Raw genomic sequence first — 15944 nt, forward strand, 5'->3', positions numbered from 1 at the left:
CCAGAAATGTTTTATCACTAAACAAGAGAAAAACAAATGTTCAATAGTTTCGTCTTCCTGGGAACAGAACACACGTGGCTCCACTTCAAAACCAAATCTCTTTTTAAGCATTTCTGCTGCTGGGTAATATCCATTTATAATTTTAAATTGCATTTCTTTAATTTTAGGAGGTAGAGGCCATTTCATGAATTTGATGTTTTTGACATTTTGTCATCATAATACCTTATTTTTAAATTTTGATCAAAATAGTTTACCTTTGAATATTTTGCTAATATAATTATTGTTACATTTTTTAATATTTAAGAGAATTTGATTTAATTGCAATTTAGGATTTTTGACTTTTTGAAAAATGTAGATAGTTTTGTATCATATTTAATAGAGCTATTGGTATTGCTTTACATACCTTATTATAGTCTCTTTTTGAACTTTGTATATTAAATTTCATTCCAAAATCCGTAAACCTAAGAATGTTACCTTGTTCATCTAATATATCTGTGATAAAAATGATTCCCTTTTCAAACCAATTTCTGAGAAAAAGTGTTTTCCTATTTACTGTTATCACTCTATTATTCCACAAGGTGGAGCCATGTGGTGTAAAATTATGAGTAAATACCATCTTCCAATAATGAAGAACTTGTTTATGAAACTCAGACAATTTAACAGGCAATTTGGAAACCTCGAAATCACACTTTAAAAGAGATTCTAAACCTCCCACTTTATCAAAGATACTTTTGGGAATATGACAGAATCAGGTTTATCTACAAAAGCTTTTCATCCAGTTAACTCTAAAAACTCCAACCAAAGATTCAAAGTCAATTGTTTTCAACCCCCTCTTTACTATAATCCTTTGCAAGTTGTGATTTTTTGATGTAATGAGTTTTATTACGCCAGATGAATTGATAAATTATAGTATTTGCTTTTCTTATATTATGTGAACTAATATAAAGAGAATAGCATGGGTAAATTAATTTAGAGATCCCTTCTGATTTTGACAACAGGTTACGTCCTAAAATAGTTAAATCTTTTGTTAACCACATGGATTAAAGTTTTCCATCGCTAAACGGATTTCCGTCAATAGGGCTTGGGCGCCGCGTTGCATTCTGGGACGTCGCGGCCATGTTGGTGGCCTCGCGAATGTAAACATACAGCAAGTTGAACGAGGAGAAGCGGCGGAGTTGGGAGAATAAAAACAAAGAAAAAAGATGTTAAAATCCGGAAAAGGATGTGGAATTTACTGGGATACGTTAAACAGGGAAGCAGGGACCGGTATGTGGACAAAATCGGAACTATTAACGGTTAGGATCCATACGAAAAAAGAGTTAATAAAGAGCCTTTTAAGATAACAGCGTGGTTGTTGTGAGAGCACGATTTCACGCCAATCTGTAAGCAAAGTCACGTATGACCTAGCTTCACAAGTAGCTTAGTTAATGCAGCAGTTTTTGTTGTCAGCAGAGGGATAGCAACAGAAAGATGAATGTTGAAATTTTCCCGTATTTTGGGCGAGTAAACCGGGACAGTTCCCTTATGTTCAATGTTGACTTAAGCTATATAAATTAATATTCAGATGTTATACTTCACTGCCGTATATATAAATGTCATTTATATGTCATGTATACACATTACTGAGGGGTTGAGGTTAATGTTTGGTTTCCGATATTGAATAAAACATAATGAAGTTTTCTGTAATCTGTCATTTTTAATGTAAATTACTTTTAATGTGTTACTTTATTATTAATACAGCAACGGTTTACCATGGTTGAAAAAATAACGACAAATTTATTAAATTAAGACACACAATTGAGAGAAAGTATGTCTATAAACAGAGCGCAGCATGGAGCGCAGCAGTAAAGGAGGCAACCAACATGGCCGCCACGACAAGTAATGACGTCACGACGCCCAAGCCCTATTGCCAAATAAAGACGACGTAGCTGTGTCTGAAACCGCTCCCTATCCACTATATAGTGCACTATATCGGGTGTCGGCCATTTTGTAGTGGTGTCCGAAACCTGAGTGAACAACTTCATTCCCTACATTCATTCACTACTTTTTACCCACAATGCACTCTGATTTTGAGGGTACATTCGATGTACACTCGTTCACTCATATGTCCCATGATGCAACGGGAGACGAACGCGTAACTTGAATCAGCTGAAGGATACTGACAGTAAACACCAAACATTTTCTTGTTGTCAGTTATTCCTACGTTTTGAAAATAAACAAATGAAAAATAATTGCGTTATCTTTTATTTAAAATCTAATACACATTTTTATTAAACAATAAACAAACAGCAGTAAATAAATATTATAAGCAGTTGTTTTGTTCTCTTTATTATCAACTAATACAATAAACATGACAAATGTGAAAAACAGTAAGAAAGTAAACTTTACCATTTCACAGCACAATCAATAAAGCCACACAGGTGTTTTTGATGAATCTCTGCGACAGCTCTCTGACGCATGATATTTGCGTCAGTGTCCGAAATCGCTCACTCATTTTCATTTGCTTCATCCCCATATAGTGGACTCAACTGTCATTCCCCATATAGGGAATAGTGAATGAGTGAACGAGGGAACGGTTTCAGACACAGCTGACGTGTATTAATTGGGATGTGATCAAAGCCTGGAGTGGAGCCAAATCACGTTCCTCTCTCCAATGTTAGCGTTCTGTAATCACTACGCACCAGATCCACTCCGGGTTTTCTGACTGTATCACGTTAAGCTGAGGTAAAACTTTTTTTCAGCTAGCATGGACAAACTGATAATGCAGGAAGGCTCCGATGTTTTGGAGATCGATAAAGGTGTAAAAGATTGGCAAGCCTTTCACTTCGTGGGCTAAGAAAACCAAACAGCCAGGTAAAATTACGTGTCTTTGCACAGTATGACTAGTGGACCTGTATTTTGGGGGTAAATGATTTCTCCCGTACGTGATCACCCGCGTCCCGTTTTTGACTGCTATGCTGATCTAACCAGTTGCTGATACAACGGGTTTGTAAAACTCGTAGGTAAACTTCATGTGGCGCCACAAGAAGAGGCAGATGACATTCAAATCCTGTGAGAGCGATTCGAGGTGTAAAAGAGGAGACTGTTTCCGAAATGCTCTCGCGGCACCTTGATGTCATCCCCCTGTCGGTTCTTACAGTTGCATTTGCGTGTGGTCACAAAAGCATTTGAACATATATTTAAGCACCGCAGTTTAAAAACAAGTGATTTTAAGCCATTCAAACACAAACAACAGTGCTAAAAGCTTGTGAGTATTTTTGCCACTTTATCTGCCTTAAATACAAATATGCGTCAAAAATCCCATCTTTGCAAGTATCCTCATATAAACGCTCGAACTGATTTTGCCAAGTGGTTGATGTCCTCCGGGCACATATTGTGTTGACCCAAGGACAACATTTTTCTAAATAAAACCTAAACCTACCCCAAACCCCAACCCTAACCATAACCAAACCCTAAAATCAGAGGGACATGATAAGTGAAAAACAATGGTCTAGAAACAGCTAATCCTGGTTGTAAGCTTAAACTTAAAACAAACTATAATCTTATTTCAGAAATCTGATTGGTTGATTGAAATGTTGTCCCAGGGTCAACATAATGAGGACATCAACCACTTGGTAAAATCAGGAGAGGCTACCTATATATGCCACAGGAGACTTCAATATGGAATTAATGGCAAAAAAATCTCCCCTTAAAATGCTATTGTTCTCGCATACATAAAGTGTTAAAGGAATATAACTTGACCTAAAAAACATTTCAGTCAGAAGATTTTTTTTCACTTTAATTCATGTGATTTAAATACCTTTTTATTTCTTCAAATTTCCCAATGATATTTTGGATTCTCTTATTGCCAATTTTTTAGATAAATGAATGCCCAAGTATTTTACATCATTCTTAACTGGAATCATCTCCAAGTTTGTTTCAATACAATTATACAAAGGTAATATTTCAATTTTTTTTAAATTAAGGCAAAGGCCTGAAGCCCTGGAAAAAGCAGAAATCACATTTAAAGCCTTCTGTAGAATTGATCTGTCCTTTAGAAATATCACTGTATCGTCAGCAAATTGGCTTATTTTCAATTCGGTGTCACCAATTTTTATCCCTTCAAGGTCTTTATTATTTACTACAAAATATGCCAAAAGCTGCATTCAAATAATGAATAATTTTGGTGAAATTGGGCATCCTTGCCTTATTCCACAAGAGGCATTTATTCTAGGAGTGATATCTGATTGTAATGAAATATAACTATATATTTGGTCATAAAACATTCTGATTACCTTACAAAAATTATTACCAAACCCAAAAAGTTGGAGCGATTTCAGTAAAAAATCGTGTTCTAAGGAATCAAATGCCTTGAAAAAAACCAATAAACAATATTAGGCTTTCTGTGTTCATAAGGCTCTGCCCAGATAGCACACGTACGTCGCGGAGATGTCTGCGCGATGTCTTGTTTTTCGTCTGGAAGACGTATTATTTAGGGCGTTTGCTCATCTGGAAGGCGTCGCCGAGACGTCCGACCCAGCTGTTTGCAAGACACCCAGCAGATCTTTACAAGATGTATGTGATTTAGAACGATGGCGAGCCGCCGTTTCCCAGATCTTTACAAGATGTTAGAACGGCAAGCCGCTCTTTCACAGATCTTTAGAAGAGCTTTAAAAGATGCGGAGCCGCTCTTTCACAGATCTTAAGAAGAGCTTTAAAAGATGCGGAGCCGCTCTTTCCCAGATCTTAAGAAGAGCTTTAAAAGATGCCGAGCCGCTCTTTCCCAGATCTTTAGAAGAGCTTAGAAAGACGGTAAGCCGCTCTTTCCCAGATGTTTGTAAGATTACAAGATCCCTCATTAACAAATTGAATTGCCCTAAACTACAGCAAATTATTTCTACACACATCTACACATGCAAGCTGTGTCATCGATATTAAGTAATTAAAACAGCATTTTCAATTGATCTTAAAACAGGCAGTTGTTGATTTTATAAAACACATTTATTCAAATTAAACAATGAAAACTTTCATTCATTTATCTTTAAATATATTTTTTACATGACAGTATGCGAAAACAACAACATATAAACATATTTAACATAATCAAAACCTTTCCGCGTCTGCTTTATTAATCTCCATTCTAAAATAAAACATTTCAAAAACTTACCAGGAAATAATCGTGATAGGATGCTCTTTCTTTATAGCTTTAATTAGGATCTAGAAGATAAAATTACCCGAAAGTGTTATCATTGTTAAATAAAATACGGATGTGCGTCTTTACGTCAAGGTCGTGATTCTACATAACAACATCCGCTTGACCTCGCAATGCCAAGAAGAAGAAAGGCGTGGAACACATGCTTAAGGTATGTAGTAATAATGCATTTAAATAATAAACTGTTTGGTGTGGGATCATTTAAATAATACCTTGAAATTGGGTTGATAACAGTTATTCATGCTTTAATATTGATTTTTCGCCCACCTGTCTGACGTTAATTTATTTTGATCGTTCATGTAACTGAGTCTTGTGTAAGATTCTAGAAAGATATAGTGGCTTACTTTTTTTTAAAACGATCAGTATTATGGTTGATATTTGTATTGCACTTGTTAAAAAAAATTTTGCCCCCATTTTTCATTTCATGAGCTGAACTTAAATATTTTCTATGTCCCCAAAAGGCCTATTTCTCTCAAATATTATTCACAAATCTGTCTAAATCTGCGTTAGTGTTGCGTTTATAATTGTGGTTAGTGTATGTGTAAGGCACTGCCTGTGAAAACCCAGCTAAAGTCTTTTTTGTGATGTATTGTTTTCTACATAAAATCATCCTAAACAATGAAAAGAACATTTTGTAAAAATATCTTATCTTTAATATTGGCTGCGTAAGATTCTTTGTATAAACCCTCAGTCTGTTAATTTTGTCTCCAGCCTGTCAAGATCTTCAGATGATGTTTGAGAAAAAAGTCATCATCCTCTTCGTCACTCTTCATCCGTATTTGGGGTAACAAACACCTGCTTCCCACAAGAGACTGGACCGCTGAAGTCAGGTGGTCAGTCTTTATTTGCATTCATCCTAGAACCGTCAAGACTGCCTTTTTGCAGCTGCAATAGCAAAGATAAATGAATTAGGAGTGTAGCTTTTAAAATGCTTTTACTATTAAATGCATTATTTTGATTTATTTAAACTTAAGAATCAAATAGGTGTGTAGTTTAGGTAAAATTCTTATAACTGCATTTGTCTGTTTTACAACAGATGTAACTAAGTATAAATTTACTGTTTTTTTTTATGTTGGATGGATCATCAGACCTGCACCTTCCTTGAACATGTTGGTAAGGTAACACTTCATCTGAGTAAATGATGATGCTTTTTTATAAGAACTTTTTATAAATAAATATTATTATTGTTTTTTTTAGGTAACTTACTCTGTATTTGTTCACGGTGGTCACCCCAGGGTCTCAGGACTCAAAACGAGTGCTCTATGGATTGAACAGAAAATGTAGTATTAACAAGTGTTAAGTTATGTCTTTAAATGCCACTAATAATGTGTTTCTGTTTTCTTTCTCATTATGCTAACAAACGCTCTTTTATCCCTCATGTTAGGTGGATCAACACTCCAACCATCTGCATTAGGGACTGAATAAAGGATGCCCTCTGTAGCTGGGAATGTTAGATCAGGTAATTTGCATTTGATATATTTTTAAAGACACACACTAATGCTGCTTGTACACCGCCAGCGACTAGCAACACAATCTCATTCATTCCAATGGAAGCTTTGCCCCATTCAGCAACATGAGCAACTGTGATCATCGACAACAGGAAGTGGGCATGTCCAGCTATGCCACAACGTTGAGGAAAGTTCAACTTGATGAAGGACTTTTGGGAGCAACTACCAATGAGAGTGAAGCAGTGAAGTTCGTGTCATCACTCTTTTGTCATTTACTGAGAGGATTGGTACTCATTTGTTTGTAGTTTTTACTAGGACAACCAGAATTGGGAACGCCTTCTGATGAACTCATTAAAAGAAATGGCTGACACACAGTGACTAGGTTGTTGGCGGTGTAAATGCAGCATAAGGCCTTAAACTGTCTGTGGCAAATATTTTTAGCACCCAAAATAAATAGGGGTGCTGCTTTTAAAGGAAAACACCACAGTTTTTCAATATTTTACTATGTTCTTACCTCAACTTAGATAAATTAATACATCCCCATCTTTTATCAATGCATGCACTTAATATTTGTACAGCGCGTCGTGAATGTGCTAGCATTTAGCCTAGCCCCATTCATTCCTCAGAGCGCAGTAACACCATCACTCCTGACTACTCCCCCTCTTTTGAGTTTGAGCGAGAGGTGGAGTAATCAGGAGTGATGATGTTACTGTGCGCCGAGGTCGAAGTGCTGCAAAGTGCTCTTTCGCCATACAATATAGTTCTTATTTTTATCCGCTTAAAAAATCAGCACGATTTATTTTGTGCCACCATACTTACTCATGTAAGTACTCATGTAATAGTCTTTAAATAGGGAAAACATGAAAGGGTTGGGTGGCTTCTAAATTCATCCCTGTTTGGATCCTAAGGAATGAATGGGGCTAGGCTAAATGCTAACACATTCACAACACGCTTTACAAAGATTAAGTGCACGCATTGAAAAAAGATGGGTATGTATTAATTCGTCTAAGGTAAAACATAGTAACATTTTGGAAAGCGGTGGTGTTTTCCATTTAAAGGGATAGTTCACTCAAAAATGAAAATAATGTAATTAATGACTCACCCTCATGTTGTTCCAAACTTGTAAGACCTCCGTTCATCTTCGGAACACAGTGTAAGATGTTTTAGATTTAGTCCGAGAGCTTTCTGACCCTCCAAAAAATGTATGTGCTGTATACTGTCTAATTTCCAGAAAGTTTATTAAAACATCATCAAAGTAGTTCATGTGACATCAGTGGGTCAGTTAGAATTTGTTGAAGCATCATTAATACATTTTGGTCCAAAAATAACTATTTATTCAGCATTGTCTTCTCTTCCGGGTCTGTTGCGAATGCGCGTGCACAATGGCGCTGCTGACGTGTTATCCTCAGAAATGTTTGCGAAGATTTTGTTTGCGAAGATTGTTTGCGAAGATTTTCTTTACAGCGTCTCCGTCAGACTGTAAACGAAAAAAAAAGCTTGGGTGCACCAGATAACACGCCAGCAGCGTCGTACGGCAGCAGTGTCATGCACACGGTTCACAACAGACCCGAAAGAGAAGACAATGCCGAATTAAGTCATTATTTTTGGACCTAAATGTATTTTTGATGCTTCAACAAATTCTAACTGACCCACTGATGTCACATGAACTACTTTGATGATGTTTTTATTACCTAACTGGACATGAACAGTATATCGTACATACATTTTTAATGGAGGGTCAGCAAACTCTCGGACCACATCCAAAACATCCCAAACAGCGCTTCCGAAGATGAACGAAGGACTTTAGGGTATTATTTAAATCAACTAAAAGAAAAACAATCCTTAAATGGTTACTAAAATTGAGGTCAGATTTTTGAAAACGTACTGTCTTGATGGTCATCCAAAGTTCTCGGTACAGAAAATCTGTTTTGTATGGATCAGAGTTAGACATTGTCATGTAATATATAACAATGTAATAGCAAGTGTTATGTTGTTTTTGAAAATGCTGTGAAAATGAAAAAAAGCTATTTGTTTATCCACTATGCTATCAAATGCTCTTTTACCTTGCATGTTAGGCGGATCAACATTCCATCCATCTGCATTAGGATCTACCTTAGAGACACTCACTGGAGCTGTAAAGGGAAGCAGGTAAGTTGCACAACCCATCAAGCCTTTGTGGGGAACAAGGTTTCTTGTAGAATTCTTAGACTAGCAATTTTTGTGTGAGAACTTTAACATGATAGAAATTGTTAAACTACAAATATGGTAATATGGAGTCTATATTGTCTGAGAGAAATTCTTACTCAAGAATCTGCATATGGACTCTATGCACGCTTAACTTCCGCGTTTGACTCAAGGCTGCTATTCAGTTTCCGGTACGGGATATTTAAAACAGATTGACGGCAGGATCGCTCAAATGTACTCGGTTGTTTGCTGAATTTACCCAAATTTACAACCTGTAATTTGTGAAGAATTGTCCAGATGTGCAAACTCAAGAAAGGTTACAAGTTTTATGTGTCGTCTCTGTATAATCATTAAGATATGTTCAGCTAGCCTGTACTAGCAGAGCTTACATTGTGCTATTTTTACGATTCGAACAGCAGGCTAATCACGCTGGTAATATATTACGTCTTTGTAATGTTAAAGTATGTTAAAGTAATCTTAAAGTGTCAGGTTAAATAAGAGATTCATGTACACATCGATTGTCAAAACATTTTTACTTGGTATTGGTAATGCAGATACAGGGTAGCAGTGTAGAAGTTGGCATGCTTTCCAGTGAGTCGCTGTAAACGCTATGACACAGCAGTGGTGGCTAGAAGTTCAGTCCTAAAAAATATACTTTCATACGTTTAAATGTCATTATGGTATTAAGTGTGGAGTATAAGTTATTTCTATGTAAAGTAAACAAGCATCAACAAAATTTGCTGTGTTATTTTGGCTGTTTGTGCAACCAAACAGCCAAAATAACATAGCGCTCTATGACTGGCGGAAGTAGTCCAGCATCCTGAGATATCACCGGAAACACGTCAAGCGCTGCCGTGCATAGAGTCCATTGCTATAGATATGCAGAGTACTTATCTTGAAACAGTCGTAAAATATTAATGTTTTTTCAGTTTTGTAGGTCACTTACTTTTCATTCGTCCCTGGTGGTCACCCCAGGGTCTCTAGAGTGAAAATTACTCAATCTATGGATTAAACAGAAAATGTAGTTTTATGAAGTGGTATGTTGTCTTTAAATGCCATTAAAAATGTGTTTCTGTTTTCTGTCTCATATAAAAAATGGTCTTTAACCTGCCCACTGGAGCTGGGATTGGTTAGCTGCATTTTTTACATTTACAAATAAACACACTAAATCCTAGGCTTGGACCTGCCTTAGGTTTTAGCATCCAAATTAACTAGGGGTGCTGATTTTTAAAGGAGCACGCCCGCATTTTGGGAGTTTGGCTTGTTCGCGGTATCCCCCAGAGTTGGATGGGTCTATGCATGCCATTCTCGTGTCCGTGCGTGCTGTGGCTCTGTCTGGCGCGGCCCCCGCTAGCTTGGCTTGGATCAAAAGACTGGTAGTGAATTTGACTATACAAATCACAACACATAATAGGAAAATGTTTGCGTTATTTTGTCATGTTTGGAAGCCGTATGCTAGATGGAGCCATTCACTTCCAGTCTTTGTGCCAAGCTAAGCCAGCGGGGGCTGCATCAGACAGAGCCACATTACGCACAGGGATGAGAAAGGTATGCATGGACCCATCCAACTCTGGGGGATACGGTGAATAAGCTAAATTCCCAAAATGTGGGCGTGTTCTTTAAGGATTTAGGGGTATTTCTGAAGTTAAATGAAGCCATTTTACCTTCTAAATTGTCTCTTTTATAAGGACTTACTGAATTTCTTTTTTCAGCAATTTGGGACATTCTTCCAGTTGTCGGCAACTTTGTGAAAAAGCCTGGAAACTAAAATGCAGGTACTGTTTCATTCTTTTGTTTTTACAGCTATGAAAAATAATGTGTTATTAATTGTACTGTCTATTAATTAATGATTTTATACAGTGTAACTGATTCTGCTTACCTGACTCATGCAGAATTCTGGCCTGGTGTTTGGTCCGTGCTGTCTTTGGCTCTTGCATCTCCATCATCCTGACCCTCTTTAGCAGCCTGTCCATGTATTTATTTGGAGGCCACCATGAGCACCCATCTGCATAATATGACTTTGTTACTCAGTTGTCCATGCTCCTACAAATTCTACATTTTTTGTAAAGCTGCAACAAGTTGAAACCCTATAATTATTAACATTTGATTTTGAATTATGTAATTCAAATACATGAATAAGTAACAAAAGCAGAAATATATTAAGACATTACCTTTTTGTTGATTGTTTACTGATCTATAAATCCTTTTGCATTCTCATAATTGATCATCATAACTTGGTATACAGTGGATGTGTGGCTGTAGATAACTTTCTGAAGTCAATTTAAAAAGGAAAAAGTTAATAAATGCTAAATTGGTCAAATATACATTGTTGTATTTTCACCATTTTGATCTTATTTAGGCATTTCATAACTTGAGGGAAATTTACGTATACTGATGTTTCAAATCAAATATTAATTTATTAATGACAGCTAATCATTTATAAAGATTTTTTATAACAATATGTATTTATATAATATCAATTTAATACATTTATTTCGTTACACCTACATCACTGAGCGCAAGGGAGTGCAGCCAACAAATACATTCAGGTGTGTTTGACTTAACACCGAGATGCGCAGACAGCACGTGGTATGACATCAAGTACCGCGAGAGTTTGGGAAAGCCCCGGAAAAGGTTTGAACTCGCGGTACTTGATGTCACGATCGGTTTGCGCGTAGATCAGCATGAAGTCAAACACATCTGAGAGATGTGTGGGCTGCCTGCACTCAACGTTGCGATCATTCAATAGAGTGTAACCTCAATCGGTTTTTGCAGCTTCTGGGTCTCGTGTAGAACGATTTTTTGTTCTTTTCCAACTCGATTTTTAACTCCCTAAACTAGTAGGATGTTCCAACGGGTGAAGCAACAGTGCTGACGGCAGTTTCAGTGTCAAGGTAAGTTAATATGTAATGCATGCATGTAAGTTAGTCGATCTACAGAATCATCGTCTTATATTAATGTTCTTTACGCGATTAAAAGCTTATTAACGTTTATCAATGCAATGCTATTCAGGTCGCTGCAAAGTCCCGAAGCCACGTTGTAACGTTAACTTTACATGTTACGCACTGGTGTGGATAAACCAGCCAGTTTAATAGAGTTATTAAATGCCTCAAACCTTTCCCGCCCTGTAACGTTACGTTAAAATGGCCCCTATACGGATTACGTTAATTTCAGTCAGACATTTTCCTAAAAACCACTCAAAACCGTTAACGTTGTTCTATTGGAGTGGTTCGATAATTGTATTTATTAATTGTTTCAGTTATATTAGTTATATCTGTTCTTTAATTCGTATTTCTAACAATTAAAACCAGGAATGACAAGCTATAAGTTACTTACCAAGATTTTGACGATCAAACTGACAGAAAAACTAACTTAAAGCCGACTATTAAACCAAAAACATACTATTACAACGTGAAGAGGAACGCAATGTGTACAAATTTTATTATTTACAGGTTATTAATAATGTTATTTGCGACAAAAAAGTTGAGGGAACTCGAGCAAATAATGGTCTTCTGGTAAATATTATGGTCACGTGATGGCCTCGCGACATATAAGTCGTTTCCGGTCGTTTCTCAAACGCACAGCTGCGTTCTTTTAAAAATATTTTTAATATATTTTTTTAAATAATAAGAAATACAAGTTCAGTCAGGGGGTACATTATACATATATAAAATAAAAATAAATAAGGCTGCGTCCATTTTTTTTATTTTTTTTTTTAATAAGGCTGCGTCCTAGAATGCTGCATGTCTCGGCTGCCACGTCATCAAGCATCGTCGAAGGACATCTCAATCTGCTTGTTTTCTCTTTTGTTGTTTGAATTAAATTAAAAAAGGTTGAACTGGCCATGTTGTACAGACCGTTGATACATGACTTTTATTCACTGTACTACAGTATTGGATTTTTTTTTGGTGATGGATTGCTAATTTTCAACTTCTCTCTTTAAAGTTTTCATGCCATGACCACTGGGACGGAAACCATTATGACATTGCCTTGGACATCAAACTAAACCATCTCATTCTGGCTTTTGAGGTGGATTCTAACCTCGAAATCTCAGAAGGACAGGTCTAAGATGGATGCAGCCTCCATAGGATGCAACCTTGCATTTGAGAAACACCCATAGAACGGTCAACTTACCCCATACTCTAACCTGAATGCAGGGATCATAAAACTTTATCTTTTACCTTAATTGTTAGATGGGTGTTGATACCAAACTTTTTTTCTCGTCTACCCAGGAGAAAGTCATGGGTTCTGCTGCTAAGGTTGTCATAATGTATGCTTTTTTCCATTTGTTGCATTTGGCAATAATATCAAAAGACATAAAATTCTGAAAGAAATAAGATAATTTTCAAAGCATTAACATGAATATAAAAGCATTAAGTCATTAATGACCATCTTTTATTATTGTTTATTTAAAGCGTCTTTTATTCTGCTTACCTGACTCATGCAGAATTCTGGCTTGATGTTTGGTCCACCTGTTAGCTGGCTCTGGTGCTTGGTAGTCTTCTCAAACCTCTGAATCAAGACCACCATGAGAGGCCTTCTGAAGACCATCATTACGCTTCAGATCCAGTTGTCTTTACTATGAGGTAAATCTTTTTTAACTGCAGCATTGAGCGTTATGTGCGTCGTTAATGGCACTGAACGCCTTGCATTTTTGCCCCCTACTGCAACATGCGTTTTTGAAGGAGCGCTAAGAGCAGAAAAGCACCCGATGTCATTTGTGTCTTTCCATTGTCCAATTGAATATGGGGAGAGGCAGGCCTTCCGTTGTAGGACCGATGTTTACAGTTATTTGAAACAAACATACTTCAGTTACTTACTGTCTCCTGTGTGTTTATGCACCTCTCACCTTCGATCAAAGTCAGTGCAAGCGTCCTCTTTTTAAAGTTTCTGCTTATATGACAGTTAAGAGCAAAAGAGCGCTCACGCTTCAATATTTGATTGACAGGACAGCTGCCTCGGTGGTTGCCTAGCAATATAAAAAGCTGCGCTGCACTGCTTTTTATAAAGTGACCAAATCAAGGTGCATCTTGTGTTTCCACGTCTTTAAAATGCATTTGGTGTGATTGGACCCCAACAAGGGTTTTTTCTGCTGCTTTTTATTTTTTCAGCTTTTGCCTTGATATTGTATTTTACATTGGTAAATGCCTATGGACATTGGCTACTAGCGTTCTGCATGTGTAAATGCACATTGATGCGAACAACGACGTAAACGTGTAAATGAAAAGTGGCGGATAGCCTACTGTATAGAGGCATTGGGGTAGGTCTGACAAAATCAGCCTTAATGACAACTGCATCAGTCTTCAATGTTGGTTTGACTTTTACACAGATAAACACTCTTTTTGTCTATCCAGACCTCAAGGTTAGAGTTCGAACAGATTCAGATAGTTGGTTTTGTTTTTTTTCTAAGTGTTTTGTTGATATTTTAGTCCTAATTGATTATGACAGATTTGTTACAGCCTTATCTGTCAAAATGAAGTTTAATTCAACCTCTGGTTGTAAAGCAGATTTTGAACCAGTCTTCTTCAATTGTGTCACTAGCCTACCATAATCCCTGTGCACCAGCTATGGAGACCAAACTTCTACCTCCACCTGTGAGTTTCTTCTCACATGTAGTAAAGTAATGAATGCGGTCTCACAAATGAAAGGTTTTTTAGGGTACATTATTTTAATTACCAAATGATTTCTCGGATGAATTGGATAAAAAGACAATATTTTATTTTTCATTTATGAAAACTGGTTGTTGCTGCATGAACTCAAGCACATTTATTTCAAACACATCAACGCAACGTCATTGCTATAAATCAATGCAGCTATTTTGGATAAAAGATAATGCACATCAGGTCACACAAATCAAACACGAAGAGTTGTCATTGAAAGGGGAATTCTGTTAAAGAAAATACATCACCTGGCTCGCAGTGAACTTTGAGCTTTATCATTTACAGGTATTATTTATGCTATTACAGCAACATTACACACTAACTAAAGTTTGAAATATGGGATCAGGAAAAACGTGACCTTTTATGTTTAAGTATTGAGAAAGGAATGAATTCTTACTGTGGTGGAGATATTGAAAACTCTTAAAAAGATGGGCATTTTGGGTGTTTTATTTAAAGACCATGTCCCCTTTAAGCCTGACTACGTCAGACTTCGTACTTCCGCTCAAGCAAAGTAGCAGAGAATGGTATTACTAGGCTGGTCCCCTTTGGGTTTAAATGAAGATTTTGATCTTTAATGTTTTTAATATTTTGGTTTTTCTTTGGGTGCAATTTTTATAAACGAAATACTTTGTCTGATGTGATGATGTTCTCATTGTGTTCTGTTGTTACAGATAGAACTGAACTGGAGTCTGTGAACTAATGCTGTGTTCGAGACAACTTGGATGTTGGATATTATTGACCTCAAACCCGTAAGAAGTCTGGAACAGCAAACAAAGTTGAGTATCAGACGTTGAACTATTTTTACAGCACATATTTATGAACATGAATGTTAAATTATCCAGTAACCATTTTCTGCCATAATTGGCACAAGAGCACAAACTTCTCCTGGCGTCTCATTATGTGGTAAACACGCAAATGTGATACGTGATTGACTGGAATGCATTGAGGTCGGAGGTAGGATATTTAATGACATAACATCAGAAATCCGAGTTGTCTGTAACACTGCACAATATTTCACAGAATTGTCACCACCTGATTATCCTCCCATGTTTTTAACACAACCATTGATTGGTCACAAAAAAAGAAATCTATATTTAATGTTAAAAAACACTTACTGTGTTAGATAACTCTGCTCTTGGAAGTCAGCTTAAGTGAACAAATGGTAATGTTAATGAAAAGTTCATTTTTGTCACAGTTGCAAACTAACAACCACACAAAATATGAAGAATAGCCAGAACTGTGGTAATAAGCTAGCCCTAAAATGTTGTGAGAATCTTGATGTATTGGACACAGGTGTGTAGTATCTGTTATATATTGACGGTTGACAGGTTTGTTTGCATGTAATTGCATTATTATTAATTTGGGGTTGATAGTCCAATGTCGATTTTTTTTCTTTTTCTTTTTAGATCATTTCTCTTTTTAATGCAGAACTTAAGGATGAACCACCCTGATCTACTAAGA

General features: G+C 36.6%; 1 long non-coding RNA gene across 5 annotated transcripts; it reads right to left on the bottom strand.

Moving 5' to 3' along the window:
• Positions 1-5934: 5934 nt before the first annotated feature.
• Positions 5935-13245, bottom strand: LOC129452907 (uncharacterized). Of its 5 annotated transcripts, none has more exons than XR_012371404.1 (8): positions 13005-13245; positions 10703-11093; positions 10519-10587; positions 9770-9824; positions 8703-8771; positions 8525-8562; positions 6398-6451; positions 5935-6076 (listed from the first exon to the last, which is right to left on the bottom strand). It is a non-coding gene; the product is annotated as an uncharacterized lncRNA (long non-coding RNA). The 5 variants fall into 5 exon arrangements; XR_012371402.1 differs by lacking the exon at positions 13005-13245 and adding an exon at positions 12160-12774 and having other exon boundaries at positions 10703-11089; XR_012371400.1 differs by lacking the exon at positions 13005-13245 and adding an exon at positions 12160-12774.
• Positions 13246-15944: the final 2699 nt, after the last annotated feature.

Source organism: Misgurnus anguillicaudatus, chromosome 10, assembly GCF_027580225.2.
Source record: "Misgurnus anguillicaudatus chromosome 10, ASM2758022v2, whole genome shotgun sequence".
In the NCBI taxonomy this organism is placed as follows: domain Eukaryota; kingdom Metazoa; phylum Chordata; class Actinopteri; order Cypriniformes; family Cobitidae; genus Misgurnus; species Misgurnus anguillicaudatus.